A 24,276-nucleotide genomic window follows, 5' to 3' on the forward strand; every position below is an offset into this window, starting at 1 on the left:
AGTGGGAAAACATGAATATATTTAAGATACACACGTTTTTCATGTTGTAATATTCAGAAAGTAATAACCTACGTAATAGAGACGTGAAAATGTATCAAATTATTTATTATGGCAGATTCTAGACATAATATAAAACATTTTGACTGTTTTTGAGATACACACAATGCCATTTGAGATTTTTAAAAAACATTTGATTTATATACTGAGGACATTTTTGATTGATGGTCATGTAGCTGGAACATGGTTATTCCTATAACTAGGTTGATTTGGTTGATTCTCGCTACGTTTGTATTGAGGTATAAGTTATGCTTATATCTATGTAATTACATCTATTAAAAATTATAAAAAAATCTAGTTCAACCTACCGAATTTAAAATGATCATAATGATAACACAAACAATTCTTAGAATTAATATAAATGCTGATCCACGTCCGTCTACTTTTCTCAAAATCTTATAAAATCTCAAAATGTATATGATTTATCATGATTAAATTCAAACTCAATACGTATATAATTCTTATTACAACTTCAGTGACCAACTCAATGGTGCGAGAGGTGCACCGCGAGTTTCCCATTTTTTTTTTAAACTTTAAATAAACCTTCGACGTCCATCGACGTAAAAATAAATACACGCTTTGGACAAATACAAAAATAATGGCCTGCAATGAATATTTCAGCAGAATTATGAGCGTAAATCATATACATATTATTAAGTGCATAACAGGAAGACCGCTGCAGTGGAACAAACCAACGATATAGAAAACGGCACGAGTGAAAAACAAATTAAATTATATTATATTTGTTAGAGAAAAAAAACTGACTGGTGCAACAACGAGGATGGAAATCGTAATTTTTTTTTTCATACTGCACTGCTGTGTGTTGTTTGATGCGATGTATCAATCAATAATAAAAAACTGCGTACCATATGTACCCGACCGTCGTCGTTAAACACAGTAATATGAATAAATATAATATAATATATTAGCCACTAATTCGTTTGCGTCCGACCCTTATAGAGCTGCTATTGTGTGTCCAACGGAGATGTCAAAGTCGCATCGAGTATTACCATCACCATCGCGATGAAAACGGCAGTTGTTTTTTCTCTATGGTATGCGCATGCACACAGTACATTTCATCGCGGAATAACGTTATTTTTGGAAACCCGAGGGTCCCGCGATTATCCAAAACATCACAATAACGCCCGCCGGCGACTAATTTGCCGATTGCCACTCGGATGGCGCGTTGTCCCCGTAGAGACGCGTAATAATAATAATAATAATAATAATAATAAGCCTTTTACGCACGCATGGGCGCACGGGGACGACCCCCACGCCACCCCCGCGCACGAATCTGATTTATCGCGAAAAAAAAACTAATAATAATAATATTAATCGTAAACATAAATCATCCGGTACACGGCGCATATTATCGCCCTCCGATAAACATTATATAACATTATTATAATAACGATACTGATGTTAAAGTAAAACAACTATACTGCGTCAATATTTGTTCGTGTACATTATGTTATTATTATTATTGTATATAACACGCGGACGATGCGTGACAACGATCTCGGCGATTTTTGAAAATATCTAAAATGGTTATTACTAGGTATAGTAGGTACACACCTATACATATTAGTATATATTACATACCTATATTATGTTAGACACGCTGTTATAGGTATGTTTGAGTGATAATATAATTATCTTGTAGTTACGTGAAAAGCGACAATCTCACGTCAGGGCACGATGTTGTAGAAAACAAAGGTGCGTGGTTTGCCGAAGATTTAAAAGTATATTTTACAAATATATTTTTCGAACCAATATAGGTGTAAGTCGGAAGAACAGTTTCTATTTTTAATGCCTAATGTTTATTTTTTTTATTATAATATTGATCATTTACATATAGTCATAGTCTGTTTATTAAAAAAAAAAAAAATACCAAGCTACAGTTTAAATTTTACATTGGTAGTCACTTGTTAATAAGTTTAATACTACCCTCGTCGATGTTCTTAGCTTATATTTATGCTGCACTTGATGCAGAGGACACTGACCTGCCGCTGAATTATGATTTCCCCCAATACACTCGTTCAGTATACTTAGCGGTTAAAAGCCGACTGTTTATTTGTGCCAATATTTGGTTAAGGTCAAGTTTTACCTACTTATCATTGTCGAGTTACACTCGGGGCAGAAAAAGGTTATGTTCGAATTGCACACTCGTTCCAATCATTAAACATAAAACATAATGTTTGATAAAAAAAAATACCATGCATTGTCAATTCGGTGGGAAGAATACAGTTTGTATATTTTAAATGTTTAAAGTTTAAAATTGCTTTTATTATGATAATTAACAAATATATACAATATCGTACATAGCTAATATAGGTATATTCGAACCTTGGTATGAGTATACTAAGTGATTGACAAGAAATAACTTTTTTTTTCTAAATTATCATATTACATGCTTTAAAAATATATGATACTAAGCTCTAATGGAAAACAGTAGTTGAAAATTAGTTGTATGATAATAGGAATAATAAATTATTACAAAATGGGTACCTATCTATTGCAGGTGATGTATACCTAATGTTGTTTCGGTATACACGAAAATGTTAGAAAAAAACCCTCTTTCTCGTTTCAAATACACAAACGTCGTGTGACCAAGTGTGAGTAGGTAACCGCTTTATAGCTTTAAGAAAATTGAGCCAGCCGGCACGATAATAATTATTGGCTAATTGGCGCCTATCTATACATACCTATACGATCCTCCGCGGCAGCAGTAACTGGTGGACATTTGGAAAATGTACTTATACGGGTATAAGATAATGGAATAAAGGAAAAAAAACCAATGGCCATAAAAAAAAATATGTGCTCGACTCGGTCTCGGTCTCCACGCGTGAAAACGCTCCTCGAGCGCGCGTATGATTAGGTAGCGGTTGCGCATATATTATAATTTATCTTAATTGGCTGTGATTTACCGATGATGATTCGAATCGATTCGGAAACGCGATAAGATTTTATTGGGCAGCAGCAGCCGCCGCCGCCGCGGTGGTGGTGGTGGTGGCGAGAAGAGAAAAATAAAATATAAAGTAAAAATAAATAAATATCTGTTGATTTTTTTTTTTTTAATCCGTCTCGTTTGCAACACCCACGTAGTTCAAGTTCAAGGCTCCCCTCCGCGAGCATATTCCACCACGCGATGGTGTGTGTGAGTGTGTGTCAAAGGTTAATTGGAACGCATCCAACGCTCCTCCACCGCAGCCGCCGTAGATATTATATATGTGTGGCTGTTTAGCGTCTATTTAAAAAAAAACGGTGGAAAAAAATACACATATTATCATACACATTTCGTGTACAGGATTGTGTGTATTATATCGTATAGTATTCTTATTCCTTTTTGTTTCTCATCTCGTTGTTGTTATTATTATTATTTATTTATTTATTAGGTTTTTTTTTTTCATTTCTAGTTTCTATATTATACTCGCAACGCTTAAAATATAATATAATATAATCGGATTCTGAACTCCCGCAGAACACGATGACGAATAACAATATTATAATAGCTCTCTGCGCGAATAAAAAAAAATTACACGTGTAATACACTACGATAATATGTAATGGCTGGCGTGATAATAATAATAATAATAATAATAATGAACGTGCCATCCGCCGGCGCGTTTCAACACTTTTTAGCGAATTGGCTCGCGCGAGGGGGTTATACGACGCCAAACGCACATGTTATTATTCTTTAGAAAACGAAAACTGACAATTATTAATAACGAATCGCGGGAATGCGGTTGTAGGTGCACATAATATTATATTTTATAATATAATATTGTGTAGTTATCATATTTGTATATACATCGTGTTGTTTTTTTTAACGGTTTGATAAAAAAAAAAAACATATTACAAAGCGACGGATTGTAATGAGTTTAAATCGCGGCGCACACGAACGAATGTATAATAATATTATTATAAAATAATATATTACATTTATCATAACGTGTGTACCTATATGATATATTATTCGAGTTACATGTGAAAATCATTTATTCAACTGCTAGATCGCATAATAAGTTATGCAAAACCTACTGCACGCGTGAGAGGGATACAGTATACATTCGTTTTTTTATCGCCGCACGAAACCCATTGTCAATATGGTGCTAATAGTATTATATTAATTGTTTTTTAATTCCCTAAAGCGAATCTGTATAATATCCGTTTAACTATGGTCTTAAGTAGCGAGAAAGCATCATGATTTCTAGCGACTTTTTTATTGACAGAAGCCAAATAATTACCGCGAGCAGCGGGTACACGAGATATATATGTATATATAAAAAAAAATAGGTTAGGTGCTGCTATAGATTATATTATACACTAAGGCTGTCTCAATTTTCAAAGGAGGATTTAATTCGATTAAAAATAATTTTTTTTTTTATCCAATTCAATAGTTAAATTAAAGAAGGCTGAACCCTCCTCATATAATTAAGACTCGAGCACTTAAAACTCCGTTGAAAAATAAAATGGATTAACGATGGAATTTTTTCCGTCGCACTTCATTATTAATACACGTATATACATTATACGTATATAACAGCATAAACACAGCAATGATATTTCTCACGGTGCTTATATGGACAAAAGTAAACAATACCAAAACCTTTTGAAATGTCTAAATTCCACGAACTAGTCGATGGCCAAATATCGGTGTATACAGTACCAATATTCGCCCGTCATTTACTTTCTTCTTTTAGGTGTATACATTACACATAATATTATTTCGTATAATCTAAACACCCTACGCGGATGATTAACCAAATTCTCACGACGGGTAGATCTAGGGACGTGCGTCCAATCCGATATGAGGTATAATATGAATTCTATGTAAAGGATATTTTCGAGCGTGTACGACCAGTCGATTACCAGGTATCTGTTTACCTATATCGATACCGGTGAATTGATTCCCGGAACAATTAAGAGCGGTACGCTTGTACCCCACCTGTGTATCTATGGAATATGAATCGATTCCCTTTTTGTTGTAGGTTACGGGGGGGGCCGTAGAAATGGACCCAAAAAATAAGTATTTATTTCATTATAGAATCAAAACCACATGGGCAGAAACCTATTTTTGAAATCGATGTGTATCAAATTTTTGTCTTCCCCTCAGTGGTCCTCTTACATGAATATGAAATAAAACTGACTACGACAACATTGATTCTCAGTATTGTTTAATAAAAATAAATCAAAAAAGTTCAATATAATATAGTCATGCGATAGACATAATGTAATAATGAATTATATAATAATATGACTATAGATCAGATGTAATAACTAAAAGATACAATTTTGGGAGATTTGTAATATTCGTCTAAAAAAAATATATAGGTACTTATAATTATTGTATTTCCGACTATTTCTTACACGAGTCTTTTGAATACCCAACTCAATATTATTGTTCTTTCTATTATAATATTATGTACTTGATATAATATGATCGACCGCCGAACATACTCCGGCAGCAGTGGAATTATTACGCTTTCGACACGTCAGTTGAAGACTATTATCATATAGGTAGGTACGGGTGTTGTCAATGAGGATACACTTTATTATTATTACATTCTATGGACGCTGAACAAATAGAGCGCATTACAATATTTATTGTATCGAAGTGGACGCGAAAAAAAAAATAAAAAAAATAGCCAGCGATCCAGCCTTGGGACCGTTGTTGTGGGTGCTGCTTTATACTATGTGCCGGGCCGGACCGGATCGAAACGCTCCGTGGACAAAAGGACCTAACCCGTTGTCAATTTTCTAAAATCGATTTCCGATTAAACGCTCGTTTGTATAACGTAGTTACTATCATCATTATTATTGATATTACCTATTATTATTATTATTATTATTATTATTATTATTGTTGAGGTGCGTATTATAGGTACACATTGTCGTTTCGTTATGGATAGTCGTCGCAGTCTACGTGCGATAAATCGTATACACAAAGCCGGAGCCGAATTATTTTGTGGAAACCGTCGAAAACCTCCGCTGACGGACAAGCGTGTTCGACAGGCGCAGAAGAAACGCGTCTGTGGGTTAATCGTGGTATATAATGGAAAAGCGACGTGCGCAGTTTTCCAAGTGGTGAAGTTTCTCAAGGGAACCGCGTCGAACTTTGTTTATCACGCATACCTATATTTTAGGACAAAAATCGTGGTATCATTTTTAGTTATCGAGGCTGCTGCACTCTACACCGGGACGTTAAGAATTTAGCTAAATTTCAACTCAACATGAGTCGTAATATCAGTACGCATCTAGGTTGACGTGTTTATTAACGACAAGACGAGAAGTTATAGACATACACATTATATCATTCGCAACTTACTTAACTACAATTATATGATCTGTTAAAAATCCAAAATAACGACTAAATAAATGTATTGAAAACATTTTTTCGATCTATAACAAAAATTATAATACTGTATTGCCTTATGCAATACAAAACAATACATTTTTTTTAGAAAATACAATTTTATCCTAACATTCCTAACACAGAAGTGTGTACTGGAACATATTAATTCAGCGCAGTGAAAGGTTTAAAAATAATATTGTTTTTATATTGAAAATATTGTTGAATTATTAAATGCAAACGCGTGGAACAATTTCAGTATATTATCTACATATTATGTATTATATAAACGCGTATAACTTACTTATATATATATATGTCAACAAAATATTATGTCGTGCGTATACCTATGTACACCGCGAGTTTACTGCCACGCGTGTTGTTTAAATTAGTAGAAACCAAACTCTACAGATACTTGGATGTCTGAGCTTGACAACAAATATAAATACCTATAGTTTGATAAATGAGTCACCCGCTGGCACGGGTGTGTTTTTGCAGTCACGGTCTTAAAATATATGAAAACTGCAATGATAAATCATAGAAATCGAATAGTAATATTATAATTTATAGGATTAGCTGATATTAAAACAAAACAAATCGAAGGTAGTAAAAATCATAATATTATGAGACAGTCGAAAAACACCCTCTTCAAAATACTATCCAAACAAAGAATATGTCCACTAAGTTTTGAAAAATGGTATGTAAAGTCATATTTGGAGCATCGCTCCGATTTTAACGAAAATATTGTTCGCGAAAAGAATCGCAGTTATGAAATCTATATACTTTACTTGCTCACCACTCCGAAGCTACCGATATATGTTTACTAATAGTCAACTTCTATAGTTCTACATCACTGTAGTTGTAGGAACTTGGTACTAGGATTATGAGATTATGACTAATTATGAGTCGTGACTTATATACGATATAATATATGACTTATATACAATAGCGAGGCGTGTTAAAAACTGTTGAACAAAAAGGCTGAAACAAGTGAATAATAAAAAAGTTTTGATGTCGTTCGTCGTATATAATATAATGATAATAATACATTATGTACCCATAAATTACTAAAAAATATTATGTTATTCGGTTAATCATGTGTCATTTGGTAATGATTAATGAGTACTTCTCTTATAATAAAACAATAATATACAACGGTTCATGCGACGTATTTGTCAACGAATATACGGCAAACGCGTAGAAATACAATCCTCTCAATATGACTATTATTATCTAATTACTCGGCCTATAATGTACATATTGTATAGTATATTTGTAATCGTATATCACTTTTTCCACGATAATTACTGGTAAATTAATGTGTCCATTGTTACTTATAATTAGTAGTTACTAATGACTTACGAAATAAATTACAAAACAAAAATCCCATAATACTATTGTAGGCCCATTACGTGTGTACTGATGTGGTACTTGTATTACAGTTCCCAATTCCCATCGACGGGTTACAAATTTCCAAATAAATATAAAACAAGATAAATAAGCCACAAATAAAATAATACAGGCATTCCTCAAATCAAGCAATTAATAAAGCCCGTTTGTGTTTCTAAAAAAAAAAATGTAAAATCACTTATCGCAGTAATTTATTCAAAAAATATTATAAAAAAAACTTAAAAAACATTGATTTTTTATTCAATATCTGGTTGTTTTTAATACAAAATGTTCAAAATATATTTTTGATGGATCAGATAAGCTACGTGTAATGTAGGCACTCGCCTTGCTTTGCTGGACTCAAAACACATGTGAATATTGCACTTTTTTAATTTGAAAAACTAAAATAAATTATCTCAGTCCAGGAAATGTAGTGATTTTGTTAAAATAGATTAATAGGCACTTTGTCATTTTTTAGTATAGTTTTTCTAAAAAAATGTATTTTAGTTATTTAGAAAACCAAAAAATTAACCTTTCTATAGAGTATGGGTATAATCTTTAATTGAATAAATTAGGACTAAACTATGGTCTATGAAGCGCGTATACGTTTTTAATAGTGATTTCTATAAAATATTTTCACTATTCATTGGATCATAGGTATACTATATCAATAGGTATATATACGTCTATCTTGGCTATTAGTATTATTCTGAACCCTATAAAAACAATAAACGCGTCTATAATTTGTTTAACATCGAGTTTATTAGTTTAACTTCGTTTTATGTCGTTCTCTCAAAACTATAAACAAGAAAATATAAATAATCATTTAGGCTCTTAAATTTCTAATTAACTGGCGTTTCGTTTTTGTGCAGTTTTACTGTCGTAATGAATAGTCGTTTTAACTACCTATACAGCGTATTTCATTTACTTATACGTTTTTTCGACGATGTCAAAGCGTTCGTATTATTTTGTACTGTGTGTAATTAAAACCCCGTGCAACTGTCGTTCGGAGAACCTATATAAGTTTTTGTTGCGAGTTATAACTATGGGAGACAAAAAAAAAATCGATAGATTTCATTCTTTCGTACGATTGTCATTAAATATGTCAGAGAATAAAAAGTGTAGCAACGCACAGATATAACGACGAGTTGATATATTTTTATCACCATATCGCAGCTGTATTCAAAAATCATAATTATTATCAATGTAAATGTACAATATATACAAACGAACACCGGAACACGGGAAGTAAAACCATTGTGATATCTTGGATAAAAAAAAAAACACTTTAACTGCACTCACGCACATATACTTTAACACAATATTATAATGAATGATATATATGACTATCGGGACGACTGCAAATGCACATGTAAATGACGGTACTCGTGTACTATATCCTACTACTATCGCCAGGCGAACACGTGGTACCGATGCACCGGTGCGATGTTGATACAAGTGTTGCATGTGGTTGAGTGTAATAAGTTGTACTCTCGCATGTATATATATATAATTAAATTGTTTTTTTCCTTCCTATGTTCGTCTGTCTCACCAATATTAGGTATACGTTGACTGTTAGGTATATATATATATATATATTATATTTCATGGACGTACAATATAATGTATAGGTATTGAATCTCTCTGGGGCATCGTAAAAAAGTAAAGGCGAACTCTATCAAAGCGCGTTCGCTGATATTTTTGGAACCTTTTTAATAGATTCTCTTTTACGGCATTAAATAATACGAGAAGATTCCCCCCTTAAAGTATATATACGTAAGCCCGGGAGCGTGGCCCCGGCGGCGGTGATTTCCACAGAGACCGTCGTCACTGTGCGGGACATTAAAAATTGGGCACCGGCGTGGAGCACGCGGCAGCTGATTTATAATTCACTGTACTCCGACGTTTATGTGTACCAATTCATAAACAAATGTAAGTCCTTGTAAGAATGTAAGATGAAATATTAAGAAAATTTGCCAACATTTGAGTAAATAAAAAAAGTACATACATCTATAATATTATCTATTATATAATATACACACCGTCTAATATATTATATGGTATTATATACTTTTATTTTATAAACGTATGTAACGAAAAATAGGAAACGAAAATTATTTTTATTATTACAATAGATGAATATTCAAGTATACCTAGACTGAATCCTATGTCCGTTTATTGAAATATATAAGTACGTCTTATTTAAACCCTACATTATATAGCTTTATAGCTGCAACTGTCAAGATTTTATTGACAATGTTGTATTTATTTTTCATTTTTTAAACAAGAATAGAGATAAAAACTCACAGTAATTAAAAAAAACTTTTGTAACATTTGTATTTTGGCACGATTGTTTTTTTTCAGTGGATTGGTGTGAATTGTCAAATCAGAGCATCGAACCGTGTTCTCAAAACGTAATGCTTCAAGTAAAATTTTATTTTTTGATAAAAAAATAACAGATTGGTTCAAATAATTCTTGTGAAAAATTGGACTTGAAGAATTTAAGGAATACCATATTTTGATGTGGCATAGAACGTGAGCCAGGCAGATATATATTTAATGCAATATTTAATTTTTGAGAGCCACCTAATGAGGTTTTTTTCATAAAAATTCAGTTAAATGTTTAGCGTGAAATTTTTCAGAATATTCTCAGTCTGGTTATAAAATAATTGTAGACGTTAAAATAAAAACGTCGTTTTCCTTGGTAACCTGAAAAACCATAATGACGTTTAGCTATCACATCTCACGGTGTTCATAAATCATAAGTATAAAAATATAACTGCTAAAATTAAAATATATTGTACATGCATATTATAATATAACAATACAATATATATTATTATGAATTTTATATTTGTTCGTTTATAAAAAAAATATTTTACGAATAATATAGTTTCTAATTTAGTAGAATGGATTTATCATGACTGTGCAAAATATATGTGCACATTTTTAATGTTATAATTATTATTATTATTATTATTTTTTTGTATAAAATTGTGTATTCTCTATTTCGTCAAATTAAAAAGTGAGAAAAATATTTTAAATGCATTCTATTCATAAGTATTTTATTGTATTTATTATACATCCGAAACAAGTAAGCAAAAATTAATTATAAAGTTGATTGTATTCGTCATGAATGATATTATAAAAAGTTAAATGGAAATATATAGGATGTTATACTATACAAATTGTTATGATTAAAACTGTATTTTCTTGGTAGGATACATATTGCATATTATATATGTGTACACTTTTCGTATAAAATTATACATTTATACTTAAAAAAAAGCGACCTAAGCAGTTACCTATTTTTATATCGAGTATTTTTTTTTAAATTAAAGACAAACGTTAGTTTATTTATGATTACGACTGTGTGCACGCCTAAATGTATACATTATTACAGACACATAGATACACAGACACATCCTATACAGTAACAAGGTGCATGTACTTAACCGAAAGGATTGTTGAAAAATATAAATATAAATCCTAAATAGTAAATATAGGATCTGATAAGGTGGGTGAACGTATCAGCCATATAATAAGCATGTTAAAATAATATCGAATGTCAAGTGCCCGGATGAGTAATCGTTAACAATTAAAACAACGAAAATCTTGAATAAAACGAGTATGTATAATATTATACTATAAAAAGTAATAGTCTTTGAAAAGAAAATACATCGTACTCAAAAAACATTAACGTTAATGTTGTACCAAAGGGTATATACCTGTAAATGGATTCCTCGAATATTTTCATCATCAGATCGTTCAAGAATATCAAGTTTTAGTGTTTTAATATTTTAAATGTTTTTTTTTTTTTTTTTTATCGTATATACGAGACTACCATCTAACATTTAAGGAAAAAAAAATACAACAACATCGTTTGTTTGACACGAATAAACAAAAAGGATACGGTCACGTGCACTGATAATTATGATACGTATAAAATGCATCTATTGTAAACAATATATCGAGACCATATCAAAAGTATAAGTACATAGGTACAAATTTGAACGTAATTTCATCACATCAGCTATTATTATGGTACACGCGAATCACATGATGTTCGCAGATAAAAAACGGTTTTCTAAAATTTAGGTATTTTAAAATATTAAAATAGTGAACAAACGATCATATACCTAACAGGTACGTTACATAATATGTACCTACCTATAATAACTGTACGTTGGAAGAAACAAAAAACATGATATGGAAATAAAAACAATCAGTGAGTAGTAATTTATACATTGGAGAGACTGATATGGGAATAGGGGATCGACATTGTCTCTATTATAATATTATTCTTTAAAAAATATTTAATGGTATTCTTTATGGGATATATTATTTTTTAAACATCAAAGTATCAAACGCGTATGCTTTATAAGTACCTAAGCGCATTTGTGTCCATCTACTAACTAGGTTATCATTGGTTTTACCAACCTCTATTATTTCGCGTTGTGTAGTCATATCGATCCTATCTCATTGAAATAATATTCTATCTAAATACGGTCAATAATATTTATACGACATTTAAAACGAAATGTTTGTGACACAAAATAATATAATATAAGTATTATTATATTATTACATATATATTTTATTATAAAGAGTGCTACTTCAGCAGCAGCAGCTGCCGTGTGGTATCTGCAGTAATTCCGAGTATACTGTATACCTATAACACCATCTACTTTGAAACATTAATTTTCCCAAATCGATGGGGTACAGTCACCACGTGTCAGGCGCACAATGGTAAATAGAATTAATGGCAGTGTATGATAATAATATGATCGGCCGGTCGGTAGTCGAAAACGTGATTTTTCGTATATAATATATACATTGTCAACCCGATAAATCGATCGGATTCGTTTGGGACATTAAGCACACGGTAGTCTTGGGGCTTCCGAAAGAGGATGATAATAATAATAATAATAATAATTTCTCTAAACGAATCCGTGGCGGGTTTCGGAATGCGCGCATAACGCACCGTAAACGGTCCGTGACGGACGGCCACCTACCAACATCGGCTGCAGAGAGACACTGTCGCAAGAACTTCTCTTCCTCCTACACACGTATAATATAGGCTATACCGTATAATATTATTATATAATAAACACGGACATCGGTTGGTTATTGATGATGATGTTGAATAAAAAGAAAAAAATTGTTCGGTCGTTCTCTATTACGTTGAACGCATTTTTCGGGTCGTACGGGTTGTCAACGCAGGTCGTTAAGACCGTGTCCACGCGGCTCGTTCACGGTGCAAATCAATTTTTATGGTCAAGCCAAAATACGTCATTTATTCTTGAACAAACAATGCCCCGCCACCGTCCTCCCGGAAGAAGAATAAAACGCGTAAAGATGGAAAAAAAAAATGTGTGTATAATACACACTACCTACATATAATATTATACCATAAAACGTCGTATGCTCGAAGAAAAATCACACACAAGCTCTTTGTTGTGCGTAGCCGAACGTATTTTTCAAGTCCGTAATGACCGGGTGACACAAAGGAGGAGGCGGCGGTGGGTCCACCCGGTCCACAGTGGTATATACGTATATACCGTGGTCGTAGGCGCAGAGGCGCGCGTTAATGAACGCTGCAGAAAACTAACTCTATATATCGGACGGATTTTAGGCAAAATCGATCAGTACCTAACGATAATGGAACCCTGCTGCAACGTGAAATTCCATTGACTCGCAGCGCAGCGGTATAGTATTAGCCTTTGTCGAGTAATGTTCTGCAGGGTTTTTTTTTTCGTTTGAAAAACAACCATTTGTTATACATACAAAATAAATGATTTATCAAAATTCTACAGAAATGACCTAACAGAGTACGCACGCGGCGGCTGACCATAGACGATCGGTTGTTAATAGTAATAAGTTACGAATCCCATTCAGACCTAAACCGCATACGGACTTTTGCAGAGAGAGAGAGAGAAAAAATGTACTTCCTGTATATGACGCAGCCGCGTATTGTGTTTCCACGGACAAAAAATAACAAAAATATTCGGTTACCACTATATAACATACTTAAACGGTCGAAATGAAAAAATACCATTTTTTTTTGTTGCCATCGATGGTATTATATTTTTATATAGCTACTCAATACTATATCGAACAGATGATTGAAATGTTTGAAATCGACAAGACAGAGACGTCGTCGTTATCTGTAAATAAATATCGTAAAATCACGAAAACGACTGTGTGTATATATTAATATAATAATGATTTGTAAGATAATTCAGTAAAATATTATGTACAACACACGCACGGCCCTATAAAATCGGCATTTAACATGCGACAATTCTCCAATTTACATATACACGGATCCTCGTAATAATCGTCCATTGTAGCGTACATAAAATACGGTTCGATAAAAGTCAGACCGTTGTGTAATAACAAATTCTACCCTATATTTTAAAAATATGTAAATAATATTATGTTGTTATTATAATATAAACGTTTGTATAAAAGACACGCAAAATAACGAGTAACTCATTTTTAAAACACTTTACGTGTGCTGTACGCCTACCACATAAACGTAGGTAAATATAAAACGTAGTAAATATTTATCGAATAATGTTGAGACGATCTCTTCGTACTGCGGTGCACAGGAAGACCCATAATGAAATTTATGCTTTGACATTATTAATACATAAACACGAATGTCTCGTCTTCATATTAATGTATTTATTACATCCTATATACTCCTGTCTCCTATATAGTCCGACGGGAGCGTAGTTTAATATTATATCGTCTTTTCGGCGAAAATCTTCGTCGAGTACGTATTATTATTATTATTGTATTATATTGTTAATGCTATACCCGCGATACGCGTCCGGTAGCGCTTATTGCTGCAGTGGCGTGGCATCATAATGTGGGGGTGTAAGCCGAAAAGCGACCGTTCATGGGGTTTTAAGGATTTTCCTGTGCTGGGCAGAAGGGTGAAACGCTCGCTATAATATACTGCAGACAATTTATATAATATAAGTTCACCGCGCCACTGCCGCAGGTATAGCATGCATAATGTCATATAATATATATATACTAAAGTAGGTATATCTTAGAGACTCTTAAATGGAATCTTAAATCCGTCAACGGGGTGAAAACTGAAAAGTAATAACTAATAACTAATACTGTTGCGCACGGAGTGCACTTACCCCGCAATAAACCGGTGGGACATTATAATATGAACGTACCTGAAAGCAAAAAAAAATATTAAAATATTAATAACGTACACAAATATTGTAAATAGTAAAAATCGACGTCCGCCATCGTAGATATACCAATGATATATTATATTTTGTAGACATAATATATACATACAGCTGAGCGCGAAACTATATAGATCGCGATTTAAGCGATTATCATCATGTGGCTGTGTGGGGACGTTGACGGGGTGTGCTGCGTATACCGTACACGTGTTCCCTAAGTGTTCTCCTCCGTATAACATATTTACAAAATATTTTACGTACATAATATCATATCTTCTATATATTCGCTCTCTGCTGGTACGGCAGCGGAAAACACGTTGCATATCGTTAATAGCCTCCCCCGCCGCCCCCGAAAAACCGTGTTAATGGCGCGTCCTGTATAATATTATGCTTGTGCGAGTATTATGTCTGTGTGTGTACGTGTATAATACGCATATGGGATATTTTTAAACAACGAAATATTATTCTTCGGCAGACAGCCCAGCGGTGCTGCTGCAGTGTGCACACACTCGTGGTGATTTATGATTTCGGACGGATGTGCTCCGCGCGTATATATAAGTATAATATAATCGCCTCGAAAGACGCGTATATAATATAACGTCTACCTACCTACCTATATATGTATATATTATTAAGTACGGCGACGATACGTGTATATATAGTGTAATATTTTGTAAAAACGACGGAAGACGTAAAACTCGCGCTCGCAACATGTGTTTATGTATACCTACCTACCCACCACTGGTTAGGTATACCGCTCATCTAGGTATAGAAAAATGTCATGATATAGGTACCTAATTGTCCAAGGTTTATGCGCCGGCGATGCAGTGAATTTCGCCGTTATTCCGAGCCTAAAGCACGCATTATATAGGACCACCTCAGATGAATAATATTTAAAACAGCCGGGTTTTCCGATTTTGTTCGTTTGTTCCTGCAATTTCAGATTGGTGAATCACAAGAGCAGCGAGCATCGCATATTATTATTGTCGAATGAACCTGCGCTTGAAAGACCTTGTATATTATACGCAGAGGATTAAGTTAGACACTCTCAAACCATATAATCGCGTATGATATATTTGTTGTACGAGTGGAAAGATGCATCTGCCATAACGTACTTCTTAGTTCTTGTAAAACAAAATCTTAAAATATAACACTTATCCTGACGACCTGACGAACAGTAGTTATCACAATACGCGCGTATATCACAATAATAATGTAGTCAGCAGTCAGCTGCAATTATTATAGTCAAGTTAACAATATACGCACGGTCATAATCAATGACGTTCAATATCTATATATATTATAACAATATAACATTTTAGTATATATTGTTGAGCCCATAAATTTAAGAAATGTGTACGATACAAAATATCTATACATGAACAATGTTTGAATTGGGGGGTAGGGTTACTAATGCGGGGGTCTCTCTTCTTTAAAAAAAAAATATTTATGCGTACTACTTATATACCTTCTAATTATTTTTTAATCAATAAGACACTTAAATTTTAAATAATCAGGTACGCTCATTTTTTTTATTCTTTGAATATCATATTATAATTATTAAGTCTATATACCTACAGTAAACTCTCGATTATAGGTACCAGCGGAATAAGGTGGCGTGGCAACTACAGATAAACGACGTTACCCACGATAACACCCACATTGGAATGCAAAAACTAGATAAAAAATTATGTCCAACTTCAGATTTCAAAATCCCCTAAGTAGATCGGGACATTGCCAGCAGCAACACAGTCACACAGCTTTCTGGGGTAAGTTTTGAAACTTGAGGTGTTCTCTCTCAGCCGTTCTCTAATTATTTATTATATTATATTTTACATGCATACATAATTCTTATAGCTCCGCGGAAGATCACAGTTGACCGAGAGTTTACTGTACTCAAATAATACAATATTACTAAGTATGACGAACACTTTCTAATTTACAGATTTAGGATCCGGATGGAATTTGTATATAAACTATATATAGGAACTGTATCTGCGTATACGTTTGAATGATTTATGAACGGTTCGGTCGTTAAAATAATGGTAATAATATTATGGTTAGGTTAGTATAATACGAGTAGGTATGAGGATGTCAGTTGTAACCTAACTATACACTTAAAACTCGGTTAACATCAAATAATCTATAATTGTCGTATGCATAAATTATTATAATCTATTATACGAACAAACGAGTATAACTCCATAAAATCTATATTATAATATATAGATTATAATGCGTTAATTATATTAATAATTATTAATTACAATAAACGCCTCCCCTCTCTGCATCTTGTACATTATATTATATAGTACGTAAAATGGAATTTTTGTTAATTAGTACCTATACAAAGAATAAAAAACAAAATAAGCAATTTATCATTATTTACACAGCGGCGGTATTATACTGTTAAAACAAAGAAAGGGTACGAAAATTAAAATTATATACTGCGCACAGCTATTAAAAATAGAATTACAAAAAAAATACTGAAATTACATTATTTTCACATATTAAACTGCAAGAGCCCGCAATTTAAATAATGACTAAAAACGTACATATTGTATTCCTACGTTTTAATAATATGTAATATTGTACAAACAGAATTAGGTTATATCTATAATAGGACGACACGACGTGCAGTAAATAAAGATTTGAATTTAATTACGGTGTCCCTACAGTCCGCTGCAATATAATATAAATGTCTATGTATACATAATAGGTAGGTACTTATATCTATATACAATATACATAATATAGTATATACACAGTGCATGCATATTATATTATTATCATAACAATATAATGCATGAAAAATTATTAAAATTGTGCGCAGACACATTTGTGAAGTCAAAGCACGCGTCACAACTAGACCATAAAGTTATAGGTTGTGAATTATTAGACCACAAAACGTCAAGAACGCGGTGCAATGAATAGTCATAATTTATGGCGCGCGGTGTAATTTTTTTTTTTTATTTTCCTTAAATAAATTACCCAGTCAATGTAATGACATTCCAAAAAACCATTTTATTTTTTACGCAGTGATACGGCGCGCGCGGACTTAAACTAACAATAATTAACCGCCTACGTGCGCTTTCATTATATTATATACCTACACCTATATATATATAATACATGTGTACCCGTGCATATTCCCCGCAAGTACCCGCGCTAAACCTACTTTTCGATACTTATATACGAGCACAAACCAATATTTCATCCGATATACCGATAGGTACCTACGCGCGTATATAAATATACGAACTATACAGTACCACAAGATTAATGTATATTAAATAAAAAATAATCGATTACGCTCGTCGACACAACATCCGATACGTATAGTTTTGTTGATAAAATAACGTGCCGGTACTTATATATTATTATTGTATATTTAATGTACTGCACGTATATAGGTATATACATAATGTGTAGGTACGTCGATAGGTCATACATAATAATAATAATATATAGTTCGATATTCGTCGCGGTCGTGGAATTTGGAATTTGAACTATGTACACATATATATACGGCTGCGGCGTAATGGCTGCAGTACTATGTATATATACAGAGGGAGATTGAGCTGACACCTTCCAAAAAACATTATAATAACTTATTTTGTAACTTCGGCGCAGTCGTTCAGCTGACTTGACTTGATATATATCTGGTTTAGAGTATACTATAGTATGAAACTATGATTTATATTAATTTTGCACACCTGCTTGGCCTATTCCTATACAGGTATCTAATGTAATTTTCTGAATAAAACAGTAAAGTAAACAGTAAACAGTAAGAAAACAGTAACACATATCGAACCTCTGCCAACAGTTCCACAGTACTTGAGAACTTGGAACTTGCGATTTAGTTATAGGTACAAGCGATAACCCGCATTATACAATCCCTACCAGGGTTACCAATCAATATTTTTGGAGAGGTATACTTTAGAAATGTATAAGTTTTTTTAAAAAAAAATCAAATATCAAAAATTTACGAAAACCTCATTTAATTCACTATTTGATGACCCGATGATCCGTACGCAATATGGTTTATTTTGTGACGTAATAAGATCGACTGTCGACGGCTGCTGCAACGACACCATAATATAAACGCTTATCAGCAGTATTGTATATAAATAGTTATGTAGTTAAATATAGATATATTATGATATATAGGTACGTATATAGTGCGTATTATAATAAATTATCATTGTTATTATTTTTTATTTTTTTTTGTATCATTATAATCATTTATGCTTTAACGCGATTATCCAGGCCAACGACGACGATCTATCGTTTAAGCTCATTATACCGTTTACGGGTCGGCGTAAAGGGCGATGCGACGGGTGCCGTTAAAAATAGACAAACGCCTCGGTGTTCATATATATATATTGCACACGGTACCTATACATACTATTATATTATTATGGTATCTAATTAAGTGCATTGACAAATGGACGATGTCACCCGATGTGTCAGTCGTGACCGGCGACACTGAGCGCAGCTTATCGCGGACATCCTGCAGTGGGAGCGCGAGGGTTCGTTTATAAAATAAGGGAAAATTGGATTTTCCACCCCGAAGCACACCGCCGTGCAGCAGTATGATTCGCGGCCGACAGGTCAATTGAAAACGATAATATTCAAAAACGTATGATTGCAACTGTTTTCGCCTTTTAGCTAAGGTAATTAAATATATTGATATATATACAGAACAATAAACGGAGAAAATCTACGCTTACTCCACATCGACACAATATATATATTTATTATTTTCAGGAGTGTTCTGTTTTTCCAATAATTGTCGTCACGTCATACAGTTATCACACACAATAAATGACCTAGAGTTTTTTCATTAATCCTAGCTATATTAAAACACTAATTTTTTTCTCCTCGTCACTTACGAGCTGCGATACACGCATATATATGACGTACCTATACAGGTATACATGGGTTTAGATAATATTTTCCTTTGTCAAGGTGTAGGTATATAAGCATCATATGTGTACGCATAATGCATACTGCAATAAACGATATACACATAGACTATTATTATTATGTGTGATGAGTTATCAGCAGAGTAAACCAGATACGGACCAAGATAATACATAGCTGGTTATAATAATAATAGGTATAGGTATAGTATAGGTACGTAATATATATTAGGGTAAATAATAGGTACGGACGCTGCAACAGAAGAAAATTAGAAATAGTTGCGATTGGTCGGACAGAACTACTATCGTCGATGATGTGTAGGCATAATTAGAGAACGATGAACTCATTAGGTATAAAAACTCACGCGTATAGCCAAATACCTATACGAATATATAAAAAGTTGTATAGGTACGTTATTGCATGTATAACGTTAATAATATTATGTATATTAATTATACTAATGATATAATTATTTATTATGATAATAATTTACGTCAATACTCAAAATTATAGACTTTAAAAACATTCGAATATAATATATACAGCAGTTCCGAATATAAATATGTATACATTTTATGGATAACAAATCTCTGAGCATATATACCTAATATATGTGCAATATTGTGGACAATCTGATAAATGATAATGAATAAAAATCATATATAAATACAATAATGTATAATATAGGTGTAAATCTATATATGACATAATATTTAAATTTAATTTCAGTGCGGGGCATTGTCAAATCCTACCGCTGCAGGTATACTCCTTAAAGTACACCAGCCAAGTACTGCAAGACGTAAAAAAACGTTAACGAGATTATCGAGTAAATTACACCACTGTCCCCCCTCCACAACTCACAAACGCAGGACACACCGCCCCGAAGACGAAACCCCTTGATGGATATATATGTATAATAACCGTGTATATACAACATCCATGACGTCTTGAACTGCAACAATTATGGTGTTCACTGTTATATAGGTACCTGTACACTATCACGGGCCTAAATGCAGACGGTATATACCTACTCTTCACATGCAGTTAATTACCCCCCTAACCCACCACCCATCAACCACTCGAGCGGCCGCGGGAGGAACGTTCAGATCGGTTCGGTTGCTTTTTATATTTCGTAGTTATATATATTATTACCTATATGATGAGTGTGTGTGTGTGTGTATTCGATAATGTTTATTTTCATATATATATTTATTTTTTTGTTTTTGTTTTTGTTTTTACCTACATAAGGTTGTCGACATCGTTAACTCCTCCCATATGCATTGTAATTACAGGAACCCACGTGTGGGTTTAATGACAACCAAACATTATAATATCGTTATCAGATCGCTGTCGTTCAACGACGTCCCGATGCCTCCGAGGAAGCGAGCCTATATGCGAGCAGTGCGCGCGCGCAATATACCTACATAATAATATATATAATAACAACATGTATGTAGTGCATTATAATATATAATATTATGATCGAAACGGATCAAATAGGAAAATAACGTCTATTTAATTACGAGTACACGCTTGTCTCCGGGCCAGTGCCTATTATAATATATAAATATGGGTAGGCACGAGAAAATCGCGGCAAGGGTCTTCTTTTCCGCGCGTATAATAATATTACATGTACGGAATATTAGGATATAATAATAATATATAGGTACCCGCAGTAGACGCTTTTTCTTTCTAAAACCAACAAATCTGGGTGTATAGATTTTTATTATTAGTCTTTGTTTTTTTTTACTAAAAAACTTCTGGGTATTTAATGGTGTTTTCCTATAGCGGTGTTTAATGAGTTTATTTTCGTCCGTTCGTACGCACTCACAAAATATGTCAATCGTCACCGAACGCTGTCACTATTATTATAATATACACTATACTGCGGCACAGTCGAACGAACGGTGTTTTCGTTTTTTTACCGTCTCGAATTATTTTTTTAACTAATGATAACAGCTGAATTCTATCAACCCCTTTGCACGTGCGTGCGTGTGCGCTCGCATCTCGGAACGCATAATTTTTGTCGAACCCCAAATAGAAATTCGTTCGGCCTTCCGCGAGTGTAATGGCAAAGAAATAATCGCGAATGAATACCTACATTGGCATTTACTTATTATTTTTTACATCCGTCCGAAAAAAAGTGACTTATGGACCGTAAAAAATACCACACTAATTTCGTGTCTAATGCGATATGATGAACACTTCGGCGAGGTCTCTCACGATTAGTTATAAATCAACGAGCGGTTTGGTATTAAAAATGCATTTTTTAACAGTGTATAAATTATATTATACACGTCGTATTCGTAGTCGTCTTCACCTGGTGCATTCAGGTGGTTGGGGTGCGTTTCAGCACGGGTCGAGGAAGAAGAAAAGAACCAGGAAAAAAACTGGGCCCTACCTATATGTATAGTATAATAAGCGGCGGCGGGTAGTTAGGAATAATGAATACCGCCTGTCCCATTGTTGCGCGCGCTGCTCGCGTGTATATATATATATAAAGCATTATAGCTATACAAGTATAATATATATGGGTACATGAACCCTCCCGACGACTAAATGCCAAACGAACATACATAATTCGATCTCCCGGTGGAAACGGGCCGGCTCTTTTTTGAGTTGTGTATGCAACGGTCTGGCTGCAACGCATCACAAAAGTAATGATAATATATAGACGTCAAATTAGATAAAAGGACATTGGTCAGGGCTGCGGGGAGGCCACTCGGGACGCGAGACGGAGAGTAAATATTTTTGAGAAAACTCGCGCATCGACAGGTGAAATGGATACTGCGCGTTGTAACAATATATATCGTACACATATATATAGCATTATTATTATATACACATATCACGTTCGCATAAATAGGGAAATGTTAATGTACGAGGCATGCACAGACAGGCGAAACCAAAGTCGGGGATGGAGGGCGATTCAGCACGCGGCGATCCGGTATAAATAGGGTAAGTAGGTATAGGACCTCAAGGGACCGTGTGTGTATATTATATTTTACTCGGCGAAATGTTTTAAAATCGCAAGTCACACAACGACACAAGTTATACAAACACGAGCGAAGCGCTCCAATAAACATATTATGACGAGAGGTACCTGCAGCAGTACCTACCTATATTATTTAAATATTAAATCTTATATAGGTACAATAACAATGTGACATTATTATTATTATTTAAAATGCAGGCGTAAACGCTCGGACGACCACTGCCGAAGTAGTGTAGTACCGTCGCAGTGCAGCACCGTCGAGAGCAAAATTAGATTTTCTACCTATGCATAGGTACCTACACATATACACACAACTCATTATTATCATCGTTTTTCCAAACACCATATATATTTCTCCGACAAAAATATTCCATTCTGTTACACACTCGACAAAATAGCATAATAATAACATTATTATTATAATAATGAGATATACCTGCCATAAGAATAATGTATAATATTTTAAATTTTAATCGATTTTAACACATGCTGCGCGTTATACGCCAAGCCGAACCTTTATAACAATATGCAGGTATACATTATTTTTATGAAGCACAGCTTCGCGTCGGCCGCATTATACAGGTACGATATAATATTATATATATATATGAGAGACTCGTAAAATAGAAAACAGAATTAAAAATCGAAGTCATCCGCCGGCATGATTGTAAACATTATATGATACGCTACAACGGTGCAGTGTACGCGGAAAGAAATAACCGAGTTGTTATATTATTATTATTGTGAAGTCGTTTATAATAGTCGGTTCGATAATAATTCAAAGTGTGTCTCGTCAATATAACGTGTTCGACTACTCGTCATGTTCATTACGCGCCGTCGTTGACAGTGTATGGCGAAAAAAAGACGGAAAAAAGCGAGAAAAAACTCGGCACTCGAGCACACCATGCACGCACGCACAAGTCACCAGCCGAAGTCGGTGGTGGTTGTTGCAGTCTCATCGCGGTACAGCGCAGAGGTGAATTAAAAAACGTTTCTCTCAACGCGTGTGCTGACCTACGGAGATCTCTGGGGCTTATGGTCATCAAATTTCTTCGCCATCCGCGCGATACGAAAATATTTTCAAGAACTTTTGTGTTTGGGGTAAATGTTTTAAAACAAATAGTGCGCCTAATCGTTCCAACGATGGCAGCAAGTTATACGATTACCGACGTCTAAAATTCGATTATTGACTCAAATTGGAGAACAATTTTAGTAATTTTATTTGAATTGTTTGATAATATTATTATAATATAACATAAGGAGTTAGAAATGCGAGCGATCTAAATTCCCGGTTTCTAAACGTAGGTATTTTAATGCAACGCAATAGTTTATTGTTAAAAAAT

General features: G+C 33.7%; 1 protein-coding gene across 2 annotated transcripts in view; it reads right to left on the bottom strand.

Annotated features, from left to right (window-relative positions):
- LOC132947862 (lysine-specific histone demethylase 1A) overlaps positions 1–24,276 on the bottom strand; it is a 418,533-nt gene that overhangs the window by 161,294 nt on the left and 232,963 nt on the right. The gene's annotated exons all lie outside the window — the stretch shown is intronic.

Source organism: Metopolophium dirhodum, chromosome 6 (assembly GCF_019925205.1).
Source record: "Metopolophium dirhodum isolate CAU chromosome 6, ASM1992520v1, whole genome shotgun sequence".
Lineage (NCBI taxonomy): Eukaryota > Metazoa > Arthropoda > Insecta > Hemiptera > Aphididae > Metopolophium > Metopolophium dirhodum.